Genomic DNA, 20,902 nt, shown 5'->3' with positions numbered 1-20,902 from the left:
TTTGTTAATCAGTCTCCCATGGGGAACCTTGTCGAATACCTTACTAAAGTCCATATAGATCACATCTACCGCTCTGCCCTCATCAATCCTCTTTGTTACTTCTTCAAAAAACTCAATCAAGTTTGTGAGACATGATTTCCCACGCACAAAGCCATGTTGACTATCCCCAATCAGTCCTTGCCTTTCCAAATACATGTACATCCTGTCCCTCAGGATTCCCTCCAACAACTTGCCCACCACCGAGGTCAGGCTCACTGCTCTATAGTTCCCTGACTTGTTCTTACCACCGTTCTTAAACAGTGGCACCACATTAGCCAACCTCCAGTCTTCTGGCACCTCACCTGTGACTATCGATGATACAAATATCTCAGTAAGAGGCCCAGCAATCACTTCTCTAGCTTCCCACAGAGTTCTAGGATACACCTGATCAGGTCCTGGGCATTTATCCACTTTTATGCATTTCAAGACATCCAGCACTTCCTCCTCTGTAATATGGGCGTTTTTCAAGATGTCACCATCTATTCCCTACATTCTATATCTTCCATGTCCTTTTCCACAGTAAGTACTGATGCAAAATACTCATCTAATATCTCCCCCATCTCCTGTGGCTCCACACAAAGGCCGCCTTGCTGATCTTTGAGGGGCCACTTTCTGTCCCTAGTTATCCTTTTCTCCTTAATTTCTTTGTAAAAATCCTTTGGATTCTCCTTAACTCTATTTGCCAAATCTATCTCATGTTCCCTTTTTGCCTGACATATGCTTCCTTCTTTTTCCGAACCAAACCCTCAATTTCTTTAGTCATCCAGCATTCCTTATACCTACCAGCCTTTCCTTTCACCCTGACAGGAATATACTTTCTCTGGATTCCTGTTATCTCATTTCTGAAGGCTTCCCAGTTTTCAACCGTCCCTTTACTTGCAACCCATCAAAATGAGCTTTTCTCCAATTTAGGACTTCAACTTTTAGATCTGGTCTATCCTTTTCCATTATGGTCGCTGGCCCCAAAGTGCTCCTCAGTCACCTGCCCTGCCTTATTTCCCAAGAGTAGGTCAAGATGACAGGAGTTGCAAAGGGATATTGTAAGTGAAAGGGCAAAACCGTGGCAGATGGATTTCAGTGTAAGGAAGTGTGAAGTTAGTCATTTTGGACTGGAGCAGGATCAATCAGGGTGCTTTCTCAGAGATAGATATAGTGGATGCCCAAACAGATTTGGGGGTTCAGGTGTCACAAACCAGTGCAGAGAATGATCCCCCTGGCCAATGGAATGCCGCCCTTTCTATCAACAGGACTGGAGTATAAGGAATTCAAGGTTACTGTGCAGTTATACAAGACCCGGCTTAGACCCCACTCTGGGCACCACACCTCAGGGAAGGATAGACTGGCCTTGGAGGGAGTACAATGCATATTTACAAGAATGATTCCCAGAGATCAGGGTTTAAATTATAAAGAGAGAATATACAAATGAGGCATGTTCTGTCTAGAATTTCGAAAGTGAAGGGATGATCTGATTGACGTCTTCAAGATATCAACAGGAAACAATGAGGTGGATAAACTATTTCCACTGGTTGGGGATTCTAGTACGAGGGGCATAGTCTGAGAATCAGGGCCAATCATTCAGGAGAGATGTTAGCAGCACTTCCACACACAGAGGATGGGAGAGGTTTGGAACTGTCTTCCACAAATGGCAGTGGATGCTGGATCAGTTGTTCATTTTAAATCTGAGATTGATAAGTTTTTGCTCAGTGAAGGTATTGCGGGATATGGGCCAAAGGCAGGTATATAGAGTTAGGCCACAGAGCAGCCATGATCTCATTGAATGTTGGAACAGGCTTGAGGGGCCTAATCCTGACCCTGTGTTCCTAGTTTATTGCAAGTTATCAAGTAGTTACAGGTTACATTGAAATGAACACAGAAAGAATGAGGTCCAATGGTAGATCTGACTCCTCGGAGATCCTAAGATGGTCTTATTACAAGTGGATGGTGCTTAAAGAAATTCACAGTATTAATCCTTTCAAAGTCATATTTCTTGATCATGCAATAGGATATAATCGTCACTGACAAGTCCAACATTTGAACATCTCTAATGACCCTCAGACAAAGATTTCTGACGGCAGTGAAGTCAAATATAGAATGGATAAGAACAGCAGATATCCTTCCTCAAGGGCATTGCTTCTCAATTCTGAAAAAGCATGTGAGTGCAGTCAAGTGCCTCAGAGAACCCTTGTGGTGTTAACGGATAACCTGTTTATCCTGTTAAGGCAATATAAACACATTAAGGCCATTAGTTCTGTATTGAATCCAGTACAGAAGGTTCAAGAATAATCAAGTTTGTCATTCAAGGGAACCAGTCATCTTAGATGAAGTGGTTTCTAGTCTGTTGAGCTTCTAAGCCAGGAGAATTTGAACAAATACCTTCAAGATGATCGAATTAAGAAAGTTTGGAGTCCATGATTCTGTAACTGAGAGAGGTTCATGCTGTCAGACCCAGAGAGGGAGTTGTTAAGATATCTCCACAGTTCAAGAAGAAGGAACTGGAGAATCTTATTAAGAAATGGTTGTATAAAAGCTGCAGTATTAGGGATATTTCTCCAGGGCTGTGTGTCTATGATGGATTGTGTTAGGAAGCAGGTTGAGCATTTGTTTTGATGTATGTGTTAAAATCTTTTGAACTGTCTATATACATTTTTCTTCTTTTGTGTAATAAATTCATGTTCGATTGTCAAAGAACATCTTCAACCTTGTGTTAATATATTTCAGCGACTAACTGCTATGTTCGCCAACTGAAACTATTTAATATATAACTTATCGGGTCAAGTGTCATTCTGAGATCTGTCCTGTCCAGTATTGCTATCAGCTGGGATCAGAACAAACCTGAAACATGAGCCCTGTTTCTCTCCGCAGATGCTGCTTGACCTGCTGAGTTTTTCCAGATGCTGTCATTTTTACTGCGAACTTCCATCATCTTCAGTATTCTGCACATCTAACAGTCTCTGATGGTTTGAAGGTTTTTACATCCTTTCACTCCACTGATTAAAGTGCAGTTGTCTGGGTGATGGAGTTTACATAACAGCCAATAATCGGTCCAGAGATGTGGACTCCTTGATGTATTCCAAATATATGAGGTAGTAGTGGTGTGGTGATAATATTACTGACTTGGTAATCTGGAGACTCAGGTTCAATGGCCGAGGTCCAGAGGTGCAAATCCCATCACAGTAACTGTTGGAATTCAAATTCTCTTAATTTAAGAGCTCGAAGTGAAAGCCAAGGTTCTGGGACATGGGTTCAAATCCTGTCATGTCAGATGATAAAATTTCAATTCAATAAAATTGGGAATATAAAACTGGCCCCTGGGAGACTAGGAACTACTGTCAATTGTTGTAAAAACACATCAGGTTCAGTAATGTCCTTTACTTGGTCTGGCCCATCTGTGGGGTGAAAGTGAGGACTGGGGATCAGAGTTGACTGTGTGGTGCTGGAAAAGCACAGCAGGTCAGGCAGCATGTGAGGAGTGGGAGGATCGACGTTTCAGGCATAAACCCTTCATCAGGAATTCCTGCTCCTCGGATGCTGCCTGATCTGCTGTGCTTTTCCAGCACCACACTCCCAATTCTGGCTTATAAGTGACTCAGACCCACAGCAATGTGGTGGACTATTCATTGCCCTTTGAATTAGCCATTGCAAGTCACTCAGTTGGAGGGGCAATTAGGGATGGGCAAAAAAATGTCATTACCAATGGCTCTCACAACCTCTAAAATATATTGGTCATGTTGATTTTGCCATCTACTTTGGCATTTACTCCAAGGATGCACACATAAAGGGCCAGAGAGCCCAGATTCTCACTGCAGCTATCATTCTGCTTCGAACTGAGGAAAGGGTTGCAAGAGACAGAAATTGAATTATTGCACTGAGAACAAAACCCAGCTGTTGTCTGTGAAGTATTCTGAGCAAGCACGTTTAAAATGCACACAGGCCATTACAGCTCGAATCTATTAATCATTGGACAAAATGGATTATTGATCAAATAATCGTTTATTTTGCTTTGCTTTCATTTGCACTGGTAGAAGTCAACACTTTGAAATATTCTCACAGAGATGTTCACATGAAGAGAGTTTACACTCATCTCCATATTTAAAAGGAAATGATTTAAAGGCTTTTAAACAGTATTTACAATTATGCTTCCCAGACTGGGAGCTTTTTCCAATCGGGGAAGGCTGAACAAGATGGAGCTCTGCTCTCCATGAGGATATTGCTGATGGTTCACCTGATCGAGGTCTTTAAACCTTCCACAGGGCAGTGTAGAGGAAACATTGCCCCTTACAGGGGAGATGAGAGGCAAGTACCAGTAAAATAAGACCAACACTAATAAACCCATTCCGGAATTCAGGAAAAAACTTTATGTGGAGCACTCTGTCATATGGATTGGTTGAAGAAAATAGTCTAGATGTACTTAAGAAGAAGCTGGATGCACTAATGGGAGTAGAAGGAGTTGAAAGGTAAGTCAAAAGTGAAATAAGTGTGAGGGAGTAGAGTGAAGGACCCATAGAGGCTGATACAATTGCAACATTGAAGAGGCATATGAATAGGAAGGGTTTGGAGGGATATGGGCCAGGTGCTGGCAGGTGGGACTAGATTGGGTTGGAATATCTGATCGGCATGGACGGGTTGGACCGAAGGGTCTGTTTCCATGTTGTACATCTCTGTGAGTCTATGACTCTATATGAAACATGAAGATTGGATGAGTTAAGTTTCATGGCTCATTCCTGTGTTATAATTTGTGCGTATTTGTAAACATTTCAGCTATCATCACTCATGTTCGTACTTTTTCAGTACATGGACAATTTCATTTGGAGGTTATTCCTGAACACATTCTGTGACTTTCTGAACAAAGTGGAATTATCTTCGATGTTGGTGCTGAAGTAATTGAAGCCAGTTTCTGACAGTAGGGCTCCTAAGCTTGATTGATTACTGCTAAGCTGTAAAAAGTTTATTGCAAACTTGTCAGCCGCTACAATTCAAAATCAATATAACTCCACACAAAGGTCTCTTAAGGAGCCCACAAAGAAGCAAAAAGCTCTCTGATCAGATGAAAGGCAGCCTGTCTCACTAGCCCATGTTTAATATAAATTCAAATTGCATTCATCAGATAGATGTTTTTTCTGCAAATCTTGTTTCTTTTTAATTGAAGATATGTATGATACATCTATGTATGTGTGTTTGTCTGCGTCAGTCTATGTTTGTGTGTATGCCTGATGTGTGTCTGTGTTTGTGTGTGCCTATGTGCATCTGTGTGCTTGTATCTGCCTGTCTATGTTTGTGTGTATGCCTGATGTGTGTCTGTGTTTGTGTGTGCCTATGTGCATCTGTGTGCTTGTATCTGCCTGTCTATGTTTGTGTGTATGCCTGTCTATGTGTCCGTGTGTTTGTGTGTATGTCTGTTTGTGTGTCTGTGTGTTTGTGTGTGCCTGTGTGAGTGTCTGTGTTTATATGCATTAGTATGTGTGTTAATAAATATCATTATAATTCATCAAATATAAATGTTAGACAGCACAGTATGGGCACACACTGATGGTTAGATTAAAGTCACAAGATGCAATCTGTGCTATAATGAAATGCAATTGGTGAAAAAATCTCCAGAGACATTAGTCTCTATCAGCTATAATTGGACAAGGAATGAGCTCCCTAATTTTTGATGGGTTGAGATTCTCGCTGGTCAGGGTGTGTGTTGGGTGGATTTGGCTTGGCAGGTTTGTAATATAATTGGGGACCTTGGGGACCTCTAAAGCAGGTATTTCACACTTTGAATTTATGTCATGTTTTGATGTGGACACAAGCACAGGCTCATTTCACATTGAACTACAGAGCAAGCACGTACAGCAGAGAAACAGGCCAGTTGGCTGCAATCAGACTGTGCAAGTGACAATGCTCCACATGGACTCTTATTATCTCACCCCATCAGAATCTCCTTCTATTCCTTCCTCCCTTGTGACCTTACCAAACCTCACGAGGTGCCATGTTAGAGTGCATAGGGGAGAAATGACTATCTCTGGCATGTGTGTCAATAACTAAAGGACAGAGATTTAATTGGCAAAAGTACCAGAGCAGACATTTTTCGTACAGTGAGAAAGGGCGACTGATACAGATTCAGTTGTAATTTTCAAGAGGTAATTGGCAAAATACTTGAAAGAGAAAAGTTGGCAAGGCCATGTGGAAGAAACGTAGGATTGGGACTAATTGGATTCTTCTTAGAAAGAACCTGCTCAGCTATAATGGACAAATGGCCTCATACGATAAGTTAACATGTTACTTAGCATAAAGGGGGAGGAGTTCTTGGCTACGATTTCTCTTGCTATCTCTTTGCAGTTGATAAGCAGCCAAGGTTAGGCTCTTCCAGCCAGTGAATCATAACGTTCAGTTGTATTCCATGTCAGTTTGCCCACGATTGTTCCACCAAACGTGTACTGGGGTTTGCAAAAGGGAAAGGTCACCGTGTACCTTCTGCGTGCCCCAGCTGAGGGGCACCTATGGAGGGCAGCTCAATGCCAGCTGGCTTGTGTTCTCACACTAACTCAGTACACAGCCGCCAGGGACCACTCTGCTGGTGGCACCACAAGGAGTCACTGAAACCCAGAGTGGAAAGCTACCTAAACTCTAACACCTGATACCGGGGTTCAGTATATCAGCCAGTCCCCATTCATCCAGCAGTCAGTTCAGCTTGACATAAAAGTTGCGATTTATATATATTTTTAACATTCTTTATTTTAACTTGCATTAGTTAATAGTTAATTTGTAAGCATTTCTATAGCATTGATCATTCCTTCAACAACAGTTTGTGACAAGTACTTTGACAGCACTAATGGGTTTTAATTTACTTTACGATATTTTGTGACAATGTAAGTCATTGTATTTTAAGTTCTGTTGGACATTTCTTAACTTTAGGGTTTTTTTTAAACACCTAAGTGCAAACACCCATGCCTTAGAGGGAGAGATTTATTTTTAATTGCTCTTTGTTTGGACCATACTGTGGAGTCCTTCGAATGGATAGCTGTACAGCACAATGCACCTAAGGATGGACAGCTTAGTGAAGGTACATAGCCTTTGAGCAAGGAGTTAATGTTTGCCCCAAACTGGACACACTGGGATAAAACCCTGAAGAGCTTATATCAATATTTAAGCTTTGGTACATGATGACTCCAGGAAGAAGCTATCAGTATTTCCAGATCAGGAGTTAAATCGCAGTTAAGTCTCTTGTGCTGTTAGGAAAAGATGTTTTCTCTCAGGTGACTATTGTACAAGAGATGCTGTTTTTGGAACTTGTAAAAGGGTACTTTTGAATTAATGCCCTGACAACGTTTACTGTGTATTTTAAAGTCTTTGAACCTATATTATAAGTAAAAATCTTGGTATATTCTATCTTACCTTTATTTCCTTCAGTGAATAAACTTCTGCTTTATTGTCAAACCAAAAATCTGCAACACTGAGGGCTGTGAGCGATTTTCTCACCAAAACCGACATAAAACAATGTATGATCGATGAAGCCAGGTTTCAGTATGGGATCTGACTGGCCTCATAATAAGAAATAAGAACCTCAGTCACGATCATGGCTAATCTTTTAAAACCACAGAAATAGCCCCATTCCGTCCATCTTCTCCATGTTGACCCAAAGACACCCAGGTGCTCTTTCAAATCCCATCTTCCTGCACACGGCCCACAGTCCTGCAGCTCACAGCACTTAAGGTGCAGATTCAGGTAATTTTTAAAAAGAGTATTGAGTCTCTTCACCCACCAGCAACTCAGTCAGTGAATTGCAGATACCCACCACCCTCTGCAGAAACAGGTTTTTGAGCACGTCCCCTTTAATCCTTCTGCCACTTCATTTTGAATCTCTGACCCGTAGTTTTTAAATTCTGTGCCAAGGGAGACAGGCTCCTCCTGTCTGCTCTGCCCCTACCCCTCACAATGTTGTATCCCTCAATCATGTCACCCCTCAGCCATCTCTGTTCCCAGGAAAACAACTCCCACCTCTCCAATCTCTCTTCATTATTACGATTCTCCAGCCTTGGCAACATTCAAGTAAATAATATACATCTCAACTCTACCTCTAGTCCTGTCCCTAGGCCCATCCCTTAATGCCTGGTGTCTGAAATCTATTGCCCTTGCCTTGAATATTCTCATTAAGTGAGCAGCCCCTAGCCTCTGGGGTAGGGGAATCCAAAGGCACCAAAATCTGTAAGTGAAGCATATACCAGACTGAATCCTGGGATGGCAGGATTGATGTATGATAACACACTGGATCAGTTAGGAATGTATTCACTGGAGTTTAGAAAAATGAGGTAGGAATCTCATAGAAACCTATACAATTCTAATAGGACTGGACAGGGTAAACACAGGAAGGATGTTCCTGATGAATGGGGAACCCAGAACCAGAGAGTCAAAGCCTAAGATTATGTGGTAGGCCATTTAGGATGACAGTCAGGAGAAATGTCTTCACCCAGAGACTGATGCGCCTGTGGAATTTCCAGTCACAAGAGGATGGTTGAGGTCAAAACATTGAATGTTTTGAGGAAAGAGTTATATATAGTTCTTAGGGCTAAAGGGATCAAAGGGTATGGGGGAGAAAGCAGGAACGGGGACTGAGTTGGATGATCAGCCATGATCATATTGTAGGGCCGAATGGCCTGTTCCTACTCTTATTTTCTATGTTTCTAGAAAAGAAATTCTCCTCAATAGCCAAGCCCTTACCTTGAGATTGTGACCCTGTGTCATACCTTCTCTAACCAGGAGAAGACATCCTCTTCATGCTCACCCTGTCAATCCTTCACAGAGCTTTTGCATTTCAGTGAGGTGGCCTACTTGGAGATAGACAATAAATGTTGATCTTGCCAGCAACACCCACGTCTCATTAATATATTTAAACAAAAAATATTTCTTTTTAGACATGAGAAACTGTAACCTCTTTTACCAAACCTAATTGGTTGCCCAAGTAGGTGTTCAGAGAGAGGGAAGGGGGCTGGCTGGGGAGGTGGAGTGGCTGAAAGGAATACTGAGATGAAATTGGCCAAAACACAAAACAGTTCAAGCTAAGCACCAAAGTAACAAAAATCAATTTCGCTCTGAAGGAATATCTGCAAAAATTGCTCAATATTGAAGTGTGAGGGTCATTTCTTTGAGATGGCAGTGACATGAATTTGAATCAAAAATATCTGAAATTTTAAACAAGATTTACAAGATTAAGCAAACACATTTAAAAACCCATTCTAAATCAGATTTTTTTGATAGGGTAATGGATTTAATAGATTTGAAATGTGTTTCGTTTCATTAAATCTCATTCATGTAATCTCATTCCATAAGCCCTTGGGATATTCTAAATAACTGCAGTATGAGTGAGTCCAATCATTTAATACTTTAAGTTTGCCAGCATTATTTAAATTGTAATCAATGTGATTAACTGTGTATGGAGGGGTGGGGCAGGTTGGAGTTATTTCAGTATAAACCTGACTGCAACAATAGAGCTCCTGATCTCAGGGATGTCACAGATGAGTAAACGGTTTGAGGTGGATAAGTCCATGAGACATAAGAGCAGAAATAGACCATTCAGCCCATCAAATTTGCTCCACCATTCAGTTGATCACAGCTGATCTGATCATCCTCATCTCCACTTTCCAGCCTTTTCCCCTTAACTCTTGATTCCCTTCTTGATTAAAAACCTGTCCAACTCAACCTTGAATGTATCTAACGAGCCAGCGTCCACAGCGCTGCAGTACAGAATTCCAGAGACTCATTTCCGTCTCAGAGAAGAAATTCCTCTGCAGCTGTATCTTAAACACACAATCCCTTATTCGGAGACAATGGTGTCTGGCACCACCCTCTCCCATAACAGGAAAACAACCTTTCCACATCTACCCTGTCAAGGCTACATTTCAATTAGATTGTACCTCATTTTTTTAAAATCCAGATGAGTACAAGCCTAGCCTACACAGCCTCTAATACCATAAGATCATCCTAGAATCAGCCTCATAAAACTTCTGAACAACCTCTAACACCAGCATGTTTTTCCAATGCCTTGTACAGTTGCAGCAACATTTCCCTACTTTTATACTTTACTCCTTTAGCAACAAATACCACCATCCATTTAGCTTTCTTATTACCTACTGTACCTGCGTACTGGTTATCTGTCATCCATGCACAATATCATCCAGATCCCTCTGCACCAAAGCACTCTGAAGGTTCTCTCCATTTAGACAATACGTTGCCTTTGTATTCCTCTGATCAAAATACATAATCTCACACTTATCAATGTTAAACTTAATCTGCCAAATTTTGACCTATTCACCGAACCTATCTGTATCTATTTGTAAGTTTCTTTACTGGAATTTATTTTCTCACCTATTTTAGTGTAATTTGCAAGTTTAGACATAGTACCTTCTATCCAAGTCATTAAACTGATTGTAAATAACTGGGCCCCAAGGACTGGAACCTACAGCACCTCACTCACCACAGCTTGCTAACTTGTCCCAACTCTCTACTTTCTGTTGGTTAGCCAAACCTCTTTCCAAGATAATTAATTACCCCTAACCACACATGTTACCTTTTGTTTTCATCTTCTGTGCATCACCTTATCGATGCAGGGACCCGGGTTCGATTCCAACCTCGGGCGACTGTCTGTGTGGAATTTGGATTCTCCCCATGTCTGCGTGGGTTTCCTCCCGGTATTCCGGTTTCCTCCCACAATCCAAATGCTGTGCAGTTTAGGTGAGTTGGCCACGCTAAATTGCTAATAGTATAAGGTACATTAGTCAGGGGTAAATGTAGGGAAATGAGTCTGGGTGGGTTACTCGTTGGAGGGTCAGTGTGGACTTGTTGGGCCAAAGGGCCTGTTTCCAAATTGTAGGGAATCTAATCTAACAAAATCCCTTCTGGAAGTCTGAAATATTACATCTACAGGACCCCAATTATCCATATTACTTTGACATCTTCAAAACACTCTAGCAAATTAGTCAAACATGATTAACTCTGCATCAACCCATGCTGACCTGTTGGATTATATTTTGACTTTCCAAATGTTCTATTATTACTTCCTCAATGATGGATTCTAACAATTTCTCAATGACACAATAAATGAACTGGTGAGTAGTTTTATGCTTTCTGCGCCCCTCTTTTTCATTAAGGGTGTGACTTCAGCATTTTTCCCAGTCAACTAGAACCTTTCCTGCATCGAGGAAAGTTTGTAATATGCTGTCTCAGCTGATATTTCCTTTAAGACCTGAGTTTGCAGAGCATCAGGCCCTGGGGATTAGGATGTTTCTGATTCAGGTTTCTCATTCTCAAACCCCATCCTACCATATTATGAGATTGCTTCCTCTGAGATGATTTATCAAACCAGTCTCATTTCATATCACCAGATTCAAAATAGAGGGTCCCTTACCCTTCCACCGACACACATTCGTTTGGCTGAACTTGTCCTCACCCTTAATTTTTCCTTCGAATCCTCTATTCCTGATTAAGGGCCTTTGCCCAAAATGTTGATTTTCCTGCTCCTTGGATGCTGCCTGACCTGATGTGCTTTTCCAGCACCACTCTAATCTAGACTCGTGGCTACCTCTGCCAAACTAACTTTTGTAATCTACATGCAGGTTAAAGTCACCGATGATTAATGTCCTGCGTGAGGCATTGCTCTGAGCAATGTACCAGCAAATAGTTTCATTTATTTTGTTGAGTTGAAATGGATGCAGTGTGTGTGTGCATGTCCTCTCTGTCGAGAAGTATCACAACCAAGTTGGTGTGCTGCCCAGCGGTCAGTTGATGACAATGGAGTAGGACTCCTCAGCTAGAGCTCGTCTGCTCTGTCCATAGCTTTTCAACTTTTTCTCATATTATTTTCTGTTTTGTGTTTCTTTCTCCTTCTTTCTTCACAGCGCTGTCTTGAACTCTCAACCTCAGAGCGATCTCTCGGCCTGTCGTGCAACCCAAAGTCTCTCAAAGGGTCGTGAATCTGGGGAATTCATTCCCCCACCGAGTGCAGTGGATGCTGGGACATTGAGAACATCAAAACTCGCTAACGTTGAGAAAATCTAAGGAGACGATAGACAGATTTTTAATTGGTGATGGGTTGAAGGTTATGAAGAGTGGGCAGTAAAGTGGAGTTGAGCCCATGATGAGATCAGACATGATCATATGAAATAGCAGAGCAGGCTCAAAGGGCCGAATGGCCTATTCCTGTTTCTAGCTCTTGTGTTCTTGAGGTGATTGACAAAAGAACCGGAGACAGCAGAAGGAGACGCTACATTTAAAAAATTAGGTGCTGCTGCCTGTCTCTGGGCCCTCCTCTTTCTGGCACTTTGACATCAACACTGAGAGCCTAGTACCTTGTGGCACAATTAGTTGCCAATCTTCATTAACTTCTCCACCTCCTGATGCTGCCTGGCTTGCTGTGTTCTTCCCGCCTCCTGCTTGTCTATGCTTTGTTGGTGTCCATCCATGTCACTGGGGCCTTACACATCTTCACTTCAGGGTCCTTCAAAGACCAGCTGGGGATTGTAGTGTTTTTACCTTATCGTTGAGGTTAATGGTGCACCCGCCGCACTGAGATATCAGGCTGGAGTATCTCAGCTTCAGGCTCTGTTCCTCGCTGCTTGTTGAAAGTAAATGCTTCAACAGTTGGTGTACTCATGCAGTCCTGTATTTCGTCCTGTGCACAGGGGGTTAGCAAATACAGGTCTCTAGTATAGCACCAAAGACCTCTTCACCTGCTCATTTTCATTTGGTGTTTGTTATATCCCTGAAAAACAGAGTTCAAGACCAGACTTTTATCTGAGTGCTTTATGTCAGTTAGCTATACCCTACACACCCACCAACTGATTCCAAGCTCCCAAACTTATACAACCAATTCCAACCCAACTAATTCTTCATTAATATATCCAGCAACTGTTGCCTCATTCTGTGCAGGCTCAGGCATTTCTTCAGACCGTGTGAGATAACAACAGATTCCTCTTTTCCTGTTAAGATAAAATCAAGCTACGATTTAAAAGAAAACATAGAAAAAGACAGCGGATTATATTCCCAATTCTTTTCTTTGCACATTAAAGTCCTACGCCTCTTTTGTCCATTACGTCCGACAGTATCTTTGAACTTGCTGCTATCTTTGAAAAGCTATTTGGTAGTTGTCTGTTGCTCTCCCCCATTTCAATGTGGCAATTGCTCCATTCTCTAATGGGATTTGAAAATGCCATACCAGCTCAACCCTCTTCTATCATTCACACATGCTGTTCAGTGTACATTATCTCATCGAGACTTATTAACAATATAGCACTCAATGGGATTTGTTGCTGAATTCCTTCCAATAATTTTGCTAAGACTAAGGTATTATCTAACGCCTCACAAAGTGTGTCCACCCCTAAGGTACTTCTCTAACTCTTCTGGGTTTTTTTAGCTTCCAAAGAGAAAGGACAACACTTACTTCCCTTTCCCAAAGGAAGAATAATGAACCCTCTTGAACCAGTCAAATAAACTGCTGTTTCTCAGGCTTCAAATAATGTAACAGAGAGAGACCACAACATTTACCCTTGCAAAAGTCAAAAGGCTTCTAATGCAATGCACTTAAATGCCCTCAAAGACTGCCTTACAATGACAATGGTTTCAAATTCAGTGCTTCCACTGAACAAGAAACTAACCTATATGCATCAGAACAGTGCTTGAAAGCTGCCCCTTAATACCACATAGATTTTAACGGAAAGCACCCCAATTTTAAGAAGCTCACAAGACCATAAGATGTAAGAGCAGAAGGAGGCCATTCAGCCCATTGAATCTGCTCCACCATTCAATGAGATCATGGTTCATCTGATAATGTTCAACTTTCCTGTCTTTCCCCATAACCATTGATTCCCTCACTGAAAAGCTGTCTGTCTGAGCCTTGAATATACTTAGTTGACCCAGGTTCTATATGCCCAGAAGCAATAGGAACAGGAGTAGGCCATTCATCTCCTCCATCATTGATAGGATCATGGCTGATCCAAAGGGCTTCACATCCACTTCACTGCCCTTCCCCCATATCCCTTGATTCCCAGCCTGATCAAGAATCAATCTCAGCCTTCAATATCCACAAGGACTCTGCCCCCAAAGCTCTCTGTGACAAGGAGTTCCAAAGACTCACAAACCTCTGAGAGAAGAAATCCTTCCTCATCTCAACCTTACATTGGTGCGCCTTTATTCTGAGACTGTGCCCTCTGGTCCTAGGGGGAAACATCCTCTCACCATTGACCCTGTCAAGCCCCTTAAGGATCCTCTACGTTTCAATGAGGTCACCTCATTTTTCTAAACTCCAGGGAGTGGAGTCCCAACTTGTTTAACCTTTGCTCACATACATTCCCTCCATCCCAGGGATCACCCTAGTGAACCTTCATGACTAGATAGAGTAGATTCAGGGAGGATGCTCCCAGTGGTGGGTGTGTCCAGAACCAGGGGTCAGTCTATGGATTCCAGGCGGACCATTTAGGATGGAGGTGAGGAGACATTTCTTCACCCAAAGAGTGGTCAGCCCGTGGAATTGATCACCACAGGAAGTGGTTGATGCCAAAACACGAATGTATTCAAGAGGCAACTAGATATAGAACTTGGGGTGAATGGGATCAAAGGTTATGGGGAGAAAGCAGGATGAGCCTATTGAGTTAGACAATCAGCCATGAACGTGATTAATTGTGGAACAGGCTCCAAGGACTGAATGGCCTCCTCTGCTCCTATCTTCTATATTTCAATGTTTCTGTGTTTCTCTGAACCACCTTCAATAAAATAATATCTTTTGTTAAATAAGGGGACCAAAACTGCTCTCAGCAGTCCAAATGTGGTCTCACCAGTGCCTTAGAGTATAGGACTTCCCTACTGCTTTACTCTAACCTCCTAGAAATAACGGGCAACAGTCCGTGAGCCTTCCTGATTACCTCCTGCCCCTGTGTGCTAGCTTTCTGTACTTTATACCCAGGTCCCCCCAAGTCTCTCGGTGTTGCAGCTTTCTGTAGGTTCAATAATATTCTGATCCTCTGCTCTTGGTTCTAAACTAAACAACTTAAGATTTTTCCACATTATGTTCCATTAGCGTGTTTGGAGAAGATTAGTAGCTCAGGTTGAGGTTCTGGATGTATGTTTGCTCGCTGAGCTGGAAGGTTCGTTTTCAGACATTTCATCACTATACTAGGTAACATCATCAGTGGGCCTCTGATGAAGCACTGGCGTCATGACCTGCTTTCTATATATGTGTTTGGGTGTCCTTGGGTTGGTAATGTCATTTCCTGTTCTTTTTCTCAGGGGTGGTAAATCGGGTCCAAATCGATGTGGTTGTTGATAGAGTTCCAATTGGAATGCCGTGCTTCTAGGAATTCTCGCGTGAGTCTCTGTTTGGCTTGTCCGAGGATGGATGTGTTGTCCCAGTCAAAGTGGTGTCCTTCCTCATCTGTATGTGAGGATACTAGTGAGAGAGGGTCATATCTTTTTGTGGCTAGTTGGTGTTCAACAATCATGTTCATAAAACACAGAAATAAAAAGCAAGCCATGACGCTAGCGCTTCATCGGAGGTTCACTGATGACGTTACCTCGTGAACCTTCCAGCTCAGCGAGCAAACCTACATTCATTATATTCCATTTGCTAACTTTTTGCCCACTGACTTAAACTATCAGCATCTCTGTGTAATCTATTTGAATCTCTTTCACAACTGGCCTTTCCACCTATTTGAGTTGTCTGCCAATTCAGCTACAGTAATTCAGTTCCTTCCTCCAAGTCATTAATGTATATTGTCAACAGTAGCAGTCCCCAGCACTGATTGCTGTGGAATTTCATTGGTCACAGGTCACCAGCCCAAAGAAAGAACTCCTTATCCCCACTCACTGGCCATTTCTCTTCCCATGCCGATCTACAGGTCATTCTGCTATAAACGCACGTTTCATTAATGCAAATTTGCTGTCATGTGATTGTCGAATTGGAGACATTGTCCTCAAGTGCAAACTTTTAAAGTGTATATTGGTTATAATGCGATTCTGTCCCCATTAGTTTAAATGGTGCTGTTATTCTGCAATTTTCTTATAACACAGGATTGAACGATATGACATTATAGAAGAACTGACTGCACAACTCCAATACAATGGGCTCTTACCTTGTGACTTAATGTTTTGTGAGGTATCTTGTCAAATACCTTCTGGGAAGTCTAAATACAACATCTCTACTATCCTCTATCCACTCTGATTGAGACTTCCTCAAAAAACTCTCATTAGTCAATATTTCCTGTCATATTGCTCTTGGAAACTATCTCCAGTTCAGCCTACTGCTGGAGGAGTACCAGAGGGATGGAAAACTGGATTTTTCTCAAATGGTGATGGCTAGCAAGAGGGGACATAGCTTTAACTTGAGGGGTGATAGATATAGGACAGATGTCAGAGGTAGTTTCTTTACTCAGAATTGTGGGGGGGGGGGGGGGGTGGACTCTGCTTGATTAGATTATAATTGTCTCAATGTTCTGCTATTACTTCCTTAATAATTGATTTCAATACTTCTACAACAATCAATGTTAGGCAATTTGATCTACAGTTCCTTGGTTTTTTTTGGCCTTTGTGTCTTTTTGAATTGGGATGTCACATTAGCATAGATTATAGAACATAGAATATTTCAGCGCAGTACAGACCCCTCGGCCCTCAATGTTGCGCTGACCTGTGAAATCAATCTGAAGCCCATCTATCCTACACTATTCCATTTTCATCTATATGTTTATCCAATGACCATGTAAATGCCCTTAACGTTGGCAAGTCTATTACTGTTGCAAGCAGTGTGTTCTGTGCCCCTACTCTCTGAGTAAAGAAACTACCTCTGACACCTTCCCTATTCTATCACCCCACAATTTAAAGCTATGTACCCTCATGTGAGTCATCACCATCTAAGGGAAATCCAGTTTTCCAATCCTCTGGTACTGCTCCAGCAGTAGATTATACTGGGGATAGTTTACAAGATCAATATGTCACTGAGCCACCCAGGGGGCAGCATTGGACTAATGGTGTTCTCAATTGATTATTCATCCAGTGACCAAGGTAATGTTCTGGGGAGCGGGGTTCCATTCTTGCTGTTGCTGATGAAGAAATGTGAGTTTAATTCAAATCTGGAGTTAAAAGTCTAATGATGATCATTTTGATCGGCCTGGGAAATGAATATTCAAGGCTACATGTGCTAACGTAAGGACAGACTGACAGGCAGAGGGGGTGGGGTGGCCCTGTTGGTAAGGAATGATATTCAGTCCCTTGTGCGGGGGGGACCTAGAATCAGGGGATGTAGAGTCAGTATGGATAGAGCTGAGAAATTCTAAGGGTAGAAAGACCCTAATGGGAGTTATCTATAGGCCCCCAAACAGTAGTGTGGATGTAGGGTGTAAGTTGAATAAGGAGCTGAAATTGGCCTGTCGCAAAGATGTCACTACAGTTGTTATGGGGGATTTCAACATGCAGGTAGACTGGGAGAATCAGGATGGTATTGGGCCTCAAGAAAGAGACTTTGTGGAGTGCCTCCGAGATGGATTCTTAGAACAGCTGGTGCTGGAGCCGACCAGGGAGAAGGCAATTCTGGATCTGGTATTGTGCAACGAACCAGAATTGGTCAGGGACCTCGAAGTGAAGGAGCCATTAGGAGGTAATGACCACAATATAATAAGCTTTAATCTGCAGTTTGAAAGGGAGACGGTACAAGCGGAAGTGACAATGTTTCTGTTGAATAAAGGGAACTATGGAGCTATGAGGGAGGAGCTGGCCAAAGTTCAATGGTGCAATACCTTAGCAGGGATGACAGTGGAGGAACAATGGCAGATATTTCTGGGTATAATGCAGAAGATGCAGGATCAGTTCATTCCAAAAAGGAAGAAAGATCAAATGAGGAGGCAGGGGTGGCTATGGCTGATGAGGGACGTTACGAAACATATAAAGACAAAAGGGAAAAAGTATAACATAGCAAAGATGAGTGGGGAAACGGAGGATTGGGAAGCTTTTAAAGAACAGAGGATAACTAAGAAGGAGATACGCAGAGAAAAAATAAGGTACAAAGGTAAACTGGCCAAAAATATAAAGGAGGATAGTAAAAGCATTTTTAGGTATGTGAAAGGGAAAAAAATGGTTAAGACTAAAATTGGGCCCTTGAAGATAGAAACGGGTGAATATATTACCGGGAACAAAGAAATGGCAGAAGAGTTGAATTGGTACTTCAGATCTGTGTTCACTGGGGAAGACACAAGCAATCTCCCTGAGGTAACAGTGGCTGAAGGACCTGAACTGAAGGGAATTTATATTTGCCAGGAAATGGTGTTGGAGAGACTGTTAGGTCTGAAGGTTGATAAGTCCCTGGGACCTGATGGTCTACATCCCAGGGTACTGAAGGAGGTGGCTCGAGAAATCGTGGATGCGTTGGTGATCATTTTCCAATGTTCTATAGATTCAGGATCAGTTCCTGCGGATTGGAGGGTGGCTAACGTTGTCCCACTTTTTAAGAAAGGGGGGAGAGAGAAAGCAGGGAATTATAGACCAGTTAGTCTGACCTCAGTGGTGGGAAAGATGCTGGAGTCAATTATAAAGGATGAAATTACGACACATCTGGATAGCAGTAACAGGATAGGTCAGAGTCAGCATGGATTTATGATGGGGAAATCATGCTTGACTAATCTTCTGGAATTTTTTGAGGATGTAACTCTGAAGATGGACAAGGGAGGTCCAGTGGATATAGTATACCTGGACTTTCAGAAAGCCTTTGATAAAGTCCCACATAGGAGGTTCGTGAGCAAAATTAGGGCACATGGTATTAGGGGCAATATACTGACATGGATTGAAAATTAGTTGGCTGACAGGAAACAAAATAGTGATAAACGGCTCCCTTTCGGAATGGCAGGCAGTGACCAGTGGTGTACCGCAGGGATCAGTGCTGGGACCGCAGCCTTTTACAGTATACATTAATGATATAGATGAAGGTATTAAAAGTAATATTAGCAAATTTGCTGATGATACAAAGCTGGGTGGCAGGGTGAAATGTGAGGAGGATGTTAGGAGAATACAGGGTGACCTGGACAGGCTAGGTGAGTGGACGGATGCATGGCAGATGCAGTTTAATGTGAATAATTGTGTGGTTATCCACTTTGGTGGCAAGAACAGGAAGGCAGATTACTACCTAAATGGAGTCAAGTTAGGTAAAGGGGCAATACAACGAGATCTGGGTGTTCTTGTACATCAGTCAATGAAGGTAAGCATGCAGATACAGCAGGTAGAGAAGAAAGCTAATAGCATGCTGGCCTTCATAACAAGAGGGATTGAGTATAGAAGCAAAGAGGTTCTTCTCCAGTTGTACAGGGCCCTGGTGAGACCACACCTGGAATATTGTGTGCAGTTCTGGTCTCCAAATTTGAGGAAAGACATTCTGGCTACTGAGGGAGTGCAGCGTAGGTTCACAAGGTCAGTTCCCGGAATGGCGGGAGTATCTTATGTTGGTAGATTGGAGCGACTGGGCTTGTATACCCTTGAGTTTAGAAGGCTGAGAGGGGATCTGATTGAGACGTATAAGATTATTAAAGGATTGGACACTCTGGAAGCAGGAAGCATATTTCCGCTGATGGGTGAGTCCAGAACCAGAGAACACAGCTTAAAAATAAGGGGTAGGCCACTTAGAACAGATTTGAGGAGAAACAGCTTCACCCAGAGAGCGGTGGGTTTATGGAATGCTCTGCCCCAGAGGGCAGTGGAGGCCAAGTCTCTGGATACTTTCAAGAAAGATTTGGATAGAGCTCTTAAAGATAGTGGAATCAAGGGTTATGGGGGTAAGGCAGGAACAGGATACTGATTGAGGATGATCAGCCATGATCATATTGAATGATGGTGCTGGCTCGGAGGGTAGAATGGCCCACTCCTGCACCTATTGTCTATTGTCTATTGTAACACCCAATGGGTCACTAATGTCCTTTAGGGAAGGAAACTACCGCCCTCACCTTGTCTGGCCTACATGTGACTCCAGACCCACAGCAATGTGGTCGATTCTCAACTGCCCTCTGGGTAATAATTCAGGATGGGTAACGAATGCTGGTCTGGCCAGTGATGGTCACATCCAGGGAATGAATTTTAAAAATTCAACAAGTTTTGGAAGAGGACAACCAATACATCGACAATATCTGCAGCTCCCTCTTTTAGAATCCTAGAATGGAAGCAATCAGTGCCTGGGGAGCTACCTGTCTTCAGCCCCAGTCTCTCATACTACATCAGTGATGGTGATGGTACTTAATTCTTCCTCTGAATTCTTTAGTATTAATGGGATGGAGCTTCCACTGTAAAGACTTATGCAAAAGAACTGCTCTGCCATTTCCTTGTTCCCCAAGCCAGTTACAGAGTCATAGAGATGTACAACACAGAAACAGACCCTTCCGTCTAACTCACCCATGCCAATCAGTTATCCCAACCCAATCTAGTCCCACCTGCCAGCACCCAGCCCATACCCCTCCAAACCCTTCCTATTCATATACCCATCCAGATGCCTTTTAAAGGATGCTGGGTAATTCAAGATGGAGGACGGGAAAAATTTCTGCCTGTAACAGGCTGCTCCTTTATTGAGGTATTTTAGGTGCTGGAGGTGATTTCCTCGAATTGCAGGAGCAGCAATTACTGTTTTATATGCTGTTGCATTGTTTTGGAACTTTGGAAAAAAGAAGTCAAAACAGCAGCAGTTTTAAAAGGGAGAAGAGTAGACAAAGGAAGTACATGGTGAGGACAGTGCAGGAGAGAGAGAGAGAGAGAGAGAGAGAAACCGACATCACAGTAAACCCGCACAGTTACTGCCTTTGCTGTTTTTGAATTCATGTATCACTGGACATCGGAGTGCATCTGGGAAAATTAACAATCAGTGAATTTCACAACT

Source organism: Chiloscyllium plagiosum, unplaced genomic scaffold (assembly GCF_037043375.1).
Source record: "Chiloscyllium plagiosum isolate Xiang-an unplaced genomic scaffold, Cpla_swu_hap1 HiC_scaffold_12, whole genome shotgun sequence".
Lineage (NCBI taxonomy): Eukaryota > Metazoa > Chordata > Chondrichthyes > Orectolobiformes > Hemiscylliidae > Chiloscyllium > Chiloscyllium plagiosum.
The sequence above is the reverse complement of the archived record's forward strand: the minus strand, read 5'-3'. Positions refer to the sequence as shown.